Here is a 10,089-nt window from a genome sequence, read left to right on the forward strand (position 1 = left end):
CAGTGCCTTATCTCGGGTATGTAGAGTTAACTTTAATGTTTCCCAAAGAGTTCCTAGGAACAGACACTGAGGATACCACGCTGGCACTGGTGGTCCCAGATTTGATAAATGTGCCACAAGTCCTCATCGGCACAAATACCCTAGATGCACTTTACTCCAGCTATGTGCAAAAGGAGACTGTCAGCACCAATCCGGCTTCTCATGGGTATGCCGCAGTACCGAAGACACTTGATGTGAGACATAAACTGTCATGTGCTGAAACTTTTGCATGTGTAACATTAAAAGGAACAGTCCCTGAAACTGTGCTGGCGGGGCACACTGCTGTTCTTGATGGAGTTGTCTGCCTGAAATGTCTTCCAGCAGAAAAACTTACTGTTATAAGTCCTCCCGCAATGTCGTCTCTTCCAGGGGGTCTATTAATTGCTAGTGGGTTGCACACCTTACCTGTAAAGTGTTTCTTCTCCTTGCCTGTGGTGGTCAAGAATGAAACCTAGTCTAATATAGTCATCCCACCCAAGACTGTAATTGCAGAATTGCATGCTGTCCAGCAGGTAATAGACAAGCCATTAGCAAGTGATGTTTCTGAAACACCAGAAAAGCCTACAAGTCCTCAGATAACTTTTGATTTTGGAGACTCCCCTCTGCCCTCCAAGTGGAAAGAACGAATTGGGTTAAAGCTCTCGCCCGAGAAGTGCAAATTCTTTCAAACATCTGTACGTTATTTGGGCCACATTGTTTCCCAGAAGGGTGTAGAAACCGACCCATCAAAAATAAAGGCTATCAAAACCTGGCCCAGGCCCCAGAACCTCCGAGAACTAAAGTCCTTTTTAGGATTTGCAGTATACTACCGGAGATTTGTTAAAGATTTCTCCAAGATAGCTAAGCCGTTAAACCACCTTACAGCTGGCTATCCTCCAGTTTGAAAGGGTAGAAGGAAAGACAAAGATAAAGATCGCACTTACCTCAATGCAAAGGCTTCGCTGGATGACAGATGGACTACTGAGTGTCAGCAGGCGTTCGACAAAGTTCGAAAAGGCTTGTATGATGGCGGCGCGTTCACACGCTGCGACTTCTCTCTCTCCCGACAGAAAGGTGTTTTCGTGTTTTTTGTCTTGTGAATCGCAGTGTTTTTGTACGTATTCGTCGCGTCTATCTGTCTCTAAGCGCGCATACAGTCGTGAGTTTCTGCTCGATGTCGGCTTGACTTGACTTGACTTGACTTGACACTCTCGTAGAAAAGTTAACATCTGCTCCTATATTGGGGTGTGCCAATCCTCGACTGCCTTACCTTCTTCATACAGATGCTTGTGCTACAGGTCTTGGAGCGGCATTGTATCAAGATCAGCAGGGACACATGAGAGTCATAGCTTATGCTAGCCGTGGACTAACAAAGTGTGAAGCCAAGTATCCGGCCCACAAATTGGAATTTCTGGCTCTCAAATGGGCAGTCACCACAAAGTTCCATGATTACCTGTACGGGGCAGACTTTACAGTGGTCATGGATAGCAATCCACTCACTTATGTCCTTACCTCAGCCAAACTCGATGCCACTAGTTATAGATGGTTATCCAGTCTCTCAATGTACAATTTTAAGATGCAGTACAGAGCGGGAGCTCAAAATCAAGATGCGGACGGACTGTCTCGTCATCCAAATGGTGGACTCTCAGATGACTGGGAATCTAAAAAAGAGCAAGAGAGAATCAGACAGTTCACTCTACATCATCTTGCAGATCTCGAAGGCAACACTGCGATCATTTTGCCAGAGGTAGTGGGGGCCATCTTTGAAAAACATCAAGTCAGTCAGTCCCTTGATTCTCAGCCCTTCCCACTAACTTTAATAGAGTCCCTAAGCATGAATGCAAAGGCCTTACCTCCAAAAATCCAGAGAGAAGGTGTCCATGGTCTTCCCGAGATACCTCACCTGTCTGTAGAGGATCTGATCAGGAGGCAGTGAGCAGACCCTGAAATGAAAGAGGTAATTGATTACCTGGAGTCAAACAACAAACCTGCAAACCTGAAATTCCACTCACCTGCAGTAACCCTATGGATGAGACAATGGAATAGACTTGAGCTAAAGAATGGATTGTTGTATAGGAAGAGGATGGACCGAGACAAAGCATTGAACCAACTGGCCTTGCCAAAAGACCTTCGAGGAATTGTGCTTACCAGTCTTCATGATGACATGGGTCACCTTGGTCTGGAGAGAACCCTCGATCTTCTCCGTTCCAGATTTTACTGGCCAAAAATGGCTGCGGATGTGGACGAGAAAATCAAAACGTGCGAGCGGTGTGTGCGTAGGAAGTCTCAGAACCAAAGACCTTTAGAACTGGTTTGCATGGATTTTTTTACACTGGAACCAGACAGTAGTAACACCAAGGATATTTTGGTCATCACAGACCATTTTACTAAGTGTGCTGTCGCAATACCTACACAAAATCAAAAAGCGCAAACAGTTGCTAAATGCCTATGGGATAATTTCTTTGTCCATTATGGCTTTCCGGAAAAGCTGCTTAGTGACCAAGGGCCAGACTTTGAATCTTGCACCATCCAAGAATTGTGCAGGATCGCTGGCATCCGCAAAGTGAGGACCACCCCCTACCATCCTAGAGGGAACCAGGTGGAACGATTTAATAGAACCCTTTTGCAGATGCTAGGTACGCTGGAGAACAAGAACAAAGCTCATTGGAAAGATTATGTCAGACACTTGGTGCATGCGTATAACTACACCAGGAGTGATCTAACGGGGTACTCACCCTATGAGCTTATGTTCGGCAGGCAGCCTCGACTACCAGTCAATCTCGCTTTTGGACTCTCCTCCAATACCTCATTTCTGTCACATTCACAATACGTGAAATCCCTAAAGAGTCGACTAGAGGAAAGCTACAGAGTTGCTACTCATAATGCATCAAAAGAAGCTGATCAGAATAAAAGACGGTTCGACAGGAATGTAAATGCCTCTGCACTTGAACCGGGTGATCGGGTCCTGGTGCGAAATGTCAAATTGCGAGGGAAACACAAGTTATCAGACAAGTGGGAATCTGAGATTTATGTGGTACTCAGTAAGCAGGTGACATGCCAGTATATACAGTCTGTCCCAAAGGGAAAGATGGACCAGTCCGCACCCTACACCGTGACTTGCTGCTGCCTTGTGGGTTTCTACCCGTGAGTGAAATTGAAGAGTCACATCCTCAGAAGGTGCGTCGTAAGCCAAGAACCAGATCCCACTCTGCAAATGAAGCAGCCCAGCAGGAGCCTCTGATGAGCAGTCAGTCAGAATCAGAGGATGACCCTGTTCATACAAACCATTCAGGACTCCAATTGGATTTTAGCACAAAGACCATCTCACCTTTTTCAGGAATTCCGTTGTTGATGAGCAGTCAGTCAGAATCAGAGGATGACCCTGTTCATACAAACCATTCAGGACTCCAATTGGATTTCAGCACAAAGACCATCTCACTTTTTCCAGAAAGTCCATTGATTGTAGAAACCTTACCTGAAACAAAGTCAATTGAGCCATCTCCAGCTGTGGTAAATCCTGAGAAGGAAATCTTGCCTAACGTCTTTGATCCACCTCTGCTTGTAGTGGACCCTGTAAGAGAAACCTTACCTCACATTAGCTTGGGAGAAGGAAAAGAAACTCATAATCAAACAAATAATGGAGAGGAAAGTCACCTACCCAGTGTGGATCCTCTCGGAAATGACACTGGAGATGATTCCGGATCGCCTGGAGAGAAAGTTGGTGTGGAGTCATGCAGAAACAAATGCTTTGAAGAGACTAAGTTCCCAGAGTTATCAGAACCTTCGAATGAGAATGTGCTGGAGTCTTCATGTCTGTCGGATACTGTAAGTGAGGAAGCCCACCTCCATGACCAGACACCATCTGTCCAAGATGGTTCAAGTAGCCAACTAGCTATGGATGATGACCTTGAAGGCATTGGCCCAAGACGTTCTAAAAGGCAGTGTGGGCCCCCCAACAAACTCCAGTACCATAAGGGGAAATCCCCTAACAATGGTTATTCAGTCCTTACTGCAAGGCTTGAGTTCTGCACTTACCACTTCCCTGGAAGGATCCACGTCCATTGACCAGACCTTGAATATGCCCAGTACTTTTCTCTCAGTGGTGAACCCCAAGCATGGCCGAGGACGTGCCAAGATTTAGGGGGGGAAAGTATAACCCAGGTTGCTAGTAGATAGAAGCAGACACATAAATAACATCAAATTAAATAACAAATTATATGTATTAAAAACACTGAAAACGTAAATATGACTGTGAACAAATAAATTAATCATGTGAAAATATGTAAAAATATAAAATATCAAAGTTATAAATGTGACCAATAGCGTAATCTCTCTCTTGGTAAATTCACCGATGAGATCGCAGTTGAATGACGTAACTTGACGTCCGCCATCACTTTTAGAGAGCAGATAGTTTGAGATCTTTCTTTTCTCCGTGAACCTCTGATGCGTGCGAACGCTTCTCGCTATCCTGGGAGATTCAGTGGTCCAAAATCGGAGAGAAGTAACGTAAGAATGATTTATAATGTCTCTAAATCATTTATATGTCGATTGTGTAGAGATTAATGTGAAACAAGCGAAAGTGCTATGTTTGCTCACATGTTCGTGTCGTTCCAAATTAATGTTAATGACGCAGTTTGGCGTTAGCGTAAAGCTAATGTTACATGTGGCATGATATATACCTTTAACAAAAGGGTTCAGAGAGAAGCAGAGTGTGTTGGAGAGTGAGACTTTGGAACGCGTATGCTCTGGAATTTTTCTGTTCGGCCTATGTACATGTGAATGAGTTCCTTGATGAGTTTATTTGCCTTTCTTTATTTTCAATTCAGTGTGGTTCAAAGTCATAGTGCGTTTCATCAAATGACTGTTTATTTGGTGCAATATTAATGGTAAATACAGCCTTATGTGTAAAACTAAAGCAGAAAATGATGCTATATATATGCGAAATGACATGTTAATGTGCAGTTTGCATGTTAAAAGTGATTATTGAAAAGCAAGTGCACAAGTTTAAATGAAATGCCTTTAATGTTAAGAGAAATAATTGCACAAAGAGACAGTTTGTTACCCAAAGATACAAGTGATATTATTTGATGTGTTTTATTAGGAATTGTGTTCGAACTGTTAACTGAGTTAATGTGTGTTATAGCATCAGTTATTAATTGTTCTTATGGCCTTGTGTCTTCAAGGCCAGGTTTTTTTCCCCCCTTTGTGTGATGTCTGTACGAGTTTGTGGAGTTCAGTTGCTGAATGTCGCCTGATCTGGATGCGTATTGATCAAAGTGTGAATCATTCTGCTTCGTGAATCGTCTCAACTCCCTCCTGCACTTCCTGCATGCACCTTGGTGGGGTTGGACTGGCGAGCCACCTGTTGAGTGAATCCTTAGAACTTCTTGTGTGAAAGATACGTGAACTGAACTTGATTGTCATTGAACGGTAGGAGTGGAATCACATGACAAACTAATTTTGTCCTAATTCTGGATCAAATGCACAGACTGTGAATTGCATCACATTCAAGGATCTCTTCTTTTGAAAACCGAATTTATGGACTGATTATCATTTTCCTCTGAAGAAAAAATTGATTTTGGGTGAATTTGAGGCCTTCTCATTCATAGTGAATGAACTTGGGTTTTATTGGTTATCCAGACATTTTTTTGTTTTAATTGGTGTTAAACTTCTTTGAAATTGGTGTTGATGTTGTGAGTGTTAATGTTCAAAGAGTGATGACTAAATAGGATTTAATTCAAAACAAGTCATTCAGACAAAGAAAAGACAATAGAGGGTGTATTATAAATATTATACATTTATTATAAATAGAATTACAGTATACATTAATTAAATGTGAACAGGAAAGTAACTTACCTTTTCCACAAAGGAAACTGTCATCAAATCCCTGAAAAGAAAGAAAAAGTACAAGTTAGTAACACATGGTGTGAATATTTTAATGTCACTGCATTTATATGAAAGCAATTATTTTCTTTTGTGTTTAATACATTGTTTACAGCGGTAAACAAGGAAACGCTATATTGCGGTCGGTTCATATAAGCAGTGTTGCCAAGTCCGCGGTTGTCCTGCGGAATTTGGCTACTTTAACACTGTTGCCGCGGGTTGTTGTTCATGTCCGCGGGTTGAAGCGACCCCAATAACGATCAAGGCTCATTCTACTCGAAGTGTGGCGGCCTCTGAGGCTTTTTTAGCAGGTGTGTCTATGCAGGACATCTGCAACGCTGCGGGTTGGTCCACGCCCATTACCTCCGCCAGGGGCTTTTTTAGCAGGTGTGTCTATGCAGGACATCTGCAACGCTGCGCGTTGGTCCACGCCCCTTACCTTCGTCAGGTTCTACGGTCTAGACATGCGAGCCACTCCTGGCTCTTCTGTTCTCTCGCCCTAGCTGTGCAGGCTTCCACACTAGGCAGAGAATTGGAAGTCTGGCGTCGTGGGCATTCTCGTTCCGTAGCGTTTTCCGACGCAGCTCGAGTTCCTGAAGAGGAACGTCTCAGGTTACGTATGTAACCATGGTTCCTCGAGGGAACGAGATGCTGCGTCTCGGTGCCATACTTCCAGCATCCCTGCCAGCGCTTGCCTCATTCCTGAAGCTGATGCTGGCTCCGCTGCACGTGCTTTTATAGCTTCCTGGTCATGACGTCACCTGCCCGTGACGTCCCGCTCAGCTATTGGACTGATTTCACATGTGATTCAGAGCGTGGTCACAGAAGGCGTTCCCGTAGCGTTTTCCGACGCAGCGTCTCGTTCCCTCGAGGAACCATAGTTACATACGTAAACTGAGACGTTTTCCATCGTTTTAAGCGCCTAACGCTGGTGTTGTGTTTTGACAGTCAGTGTGTGTGGAAATCTGGGAGCTGGAAATGTCTTCAGTTAAACCTGCTGGTTATTTCTCTATTTCAAACTTTTACAATAAAGTCTCATGAGTTAACATTAGTTACTGCATTACCGACTAATATATTTCCTATATAACATTTATTGTTCTTTGTTAATGTAAGAAATACAGCTAAAAACAGTTGTCCATTGTTCATTTGTCATTTCATTTCATTGTTCATAGTAATGTTAACAGATAACACTTTTGATTTAAAAAATGTATTAGTAGATGTTGAAATTAACATTTACTAAGATAAAAAAATGAATTAGAAGGGTTGTTCATTTTAAGTTCATGTTACAGTTTTTCTCGATTGCTAAAACACTATAACCAGGCTTTTGAACTAAACGGCCCGAATCAGTTCACTGAGTTTTGGAACAATGGATCCACAGAGAAATGAAGGTATAGGTTGAAGAGGAAGAGGAAGAGGAGGAGGAGGAGGACGTGGTGAAGGAGGAGGAAGAGGATGTGGTGAAGGAGGAGGGAGAGGAGGATGTGTTTAAGCAATTGAGAAAAACCATAATATCCAAAGTATAGTGAAAACACTATTTATTAGCGCGGTAACAAGATCGACAGTTTAAGACATTCATTTGTAAGCACACTTTTCAATATAATTAAGACTTTAGTGGACCGATCTAAGACATATAAACCAACATCTTGGAGAGACCAATCGTTGGACATTGGCTGAAGGATGGGTGCGGAGTCATGTTGGCTGGTTGAAGTTTTGGTGGCGGGCACAGACGAGGTCGGACTTTCGAGACACTGCAAAATTTGTTTGTCCTGAGTTTTTAAACTCGGCTGTTGGACACATCCCAAATGGTGTCTTGACCAATTAGACTTTGTCTTAGTTCGGGGTGTTGCTAGGTTTCTCCTCCCAATACATAAATCAACGTGTTATCTTGTTAGACACATTTTCTGAATTTTCCCACTCTTGCAGAGTATAATTTAGACATGATTTCTATAACAAGAATTTAACACATTTTATAAACAATTGACTGATAGAAAAATTTGAGTCACAAACGTTCAATCCCATACAAAACAAACTCGAATATAAACCTATAGGCCTAAACTATTCAATAGTTATTCAAAAGAATATACACATTCAGTGATTAGAACATGATAGTCAATGTGTGGGTTACATACATGATATGGAGTCATGCAATGCATTGATATTCGTTTATCCTCCTCAGCATCATTTTAGGATGGTTTGATGCATTTATATATTTAAAGACAGTCTACAGTATGTGCTGTTCTGTGAATGTGAGGATGTGTTCTGTCTGGATCTGGTCTCTGTCCTTGGTGGGGAAAGAAACCAAGGGAAGTCTTAACTCATGATTTTCCTCACGGTTTTACTCGTGATGGTCATGATGTGTTGTCTCTTCAACCATTAATCTTGGGTTGCTTGCCCCAAATTTGACAATCTGTGTGAACAGAAAGGTGAAACAGTAAAACAAGAATGTGGGGTGTGGGTAAGGTTGGGCATCGTTTGAATTTTAATGATTCTGATTCCGATACTGCTTGCGGGTTTTCGATTCCAATAAGGTAAAAAGAAAAACCTTAGAGATCGTTCACATTTATAAGTCTTATTGCAAAACATTTCATTGTAGCTGAATACTATTAACAGAAATCAACAGGCTAAAGAACACTTACACACGGATGTGTGTGCAGCAGAGAACACAGCACATGAGTCTTCTTGACTTGAATGATTTAAAATCACATTAAAAGTGTAGTTTGTTACAATAGCAACTGTGGACTCCAGGCACATTTTCGGTAGAACAAAAAAAGAGCATTTTATTTAACATGTTAACCCGTACCTTTGGGAATCAAAAATCGATTCCAATTCTGGGATAGGATACTTAAGGTCAGGAATCAGATACTTGTTATAAAATTACAATTTAGATTACTCTTATGGATTCCCTTTTTGCACATTTTAAATGCACAATATGTACGTTTTCGCTGCTAGAGGTCGCATTTTCAAAACAATAACAAAGGCGAAGCTTGATGACACTATGAAGGAGAGTGGAATGATGGGAGATGTCATTTTCACCATCCAGAGATGTCCGAATCATGTTCACGGATGTAATTAATTTTTTTTTTTTTAACCTGTACCTTCCAAAATGATTCAAACAGCGAATAGACCAGTTTGGTGTTTGCAAACAGTGATGGTTTTTGTGGGCGGAGTCTATACCTGTACCTTCCAAAATTATTCAAACAGCGAATAGACCAGTTTGGTGTTTGCAAACAGTGATGGTTTTTGTGGGCGGAGTCTATCTGGTGGCAGAAAATGACATTTTTAAAGTCTCCAGAGTCTTCGGGTTCGAGTCATTTGTTCATGTGACAGCCCCATAGGCAAAAGGCCAGAGGTGTAAAGTATTCGAGTAAATGTAATTAGTTACTGTACTTGAGTATCTTTTCGGGTACTTTGTAGTTGTACTGAGTATCAAAGATATTAACAACTTTTACTATTTACTTCACTACATTTTTGAATGAGTATCTGTACTCTTTACTCGACTACATTTGAAATGAGTGTTGCAGTTACACATTACATTTTGCATGGACCTAGCTTTTTCTGCAGAAGTTTATTTCTGCTACAAAAGACGTGATATTGCCTACAATGAGGCCCAAACCAGCACATCCACTGCAAGAAGGCTTTGGCTTTTGTAGCGAATCAGCTCAAGGGGGAAATATTAATAATTAATCATAACTAGTTATAATTAATTCTAAATATTTAGATCCGCTGTAAGTATTTACTTGACCTCTCAGGGTCAACTGTCTGTCAATTCTAAGAACGTTAATTTCCTGGTTAAGGGAAATAACTTCCTTACTGTACAATTCTACACAGAGCCTGTAGCATAAATCTGCATGATTAAGGGACTGAAGGCTCAAGTTGATCTTTGCTGAAGTTGGTTGATGGAAGAAGAGCCAGTTTGAGTCAGAAAATCCCGGTGAATTGAAAGTCAAGGCCGAAGCCTGGCATGAACTTAGCGGGTTGCAGAAGCGTTCTAGCTCATGTCCTCATCTTAGAATCTAAAAATCAACTCTTTCTTGTTTTTGTTTCATGCTCTCTGTGCCTGACTTTATGTCACTTCCTGTCTCCCGTGTTTGTAGTCAGTTTGTACAATGGTTCCCCTATGATTAGTCTCCCCAGGTGTGTCTTATCTTGTTAAGCTTGTTAGCCCCCTGTGTGTATATATAGCCCTAG

This window comes from Sinocyclocheilus anshuiensis, unplaced genomic scaffold, assembly GCF_001515605.1.
Source record: "Sinocyclocheilus anshuiensis isolate Anshui unplaced genomic scaffold, SAMN03320099.WGS_v1.1 scaffold1683, whole genome shotgun sequence".
Lineage (NCBI taxonomy): Eukaryota > Metazoa > Chordata > Actinopteri > Cypriniformes > Cyprinidae > Sinocyclocheilus > Sinocyclocheilus anshuiensis.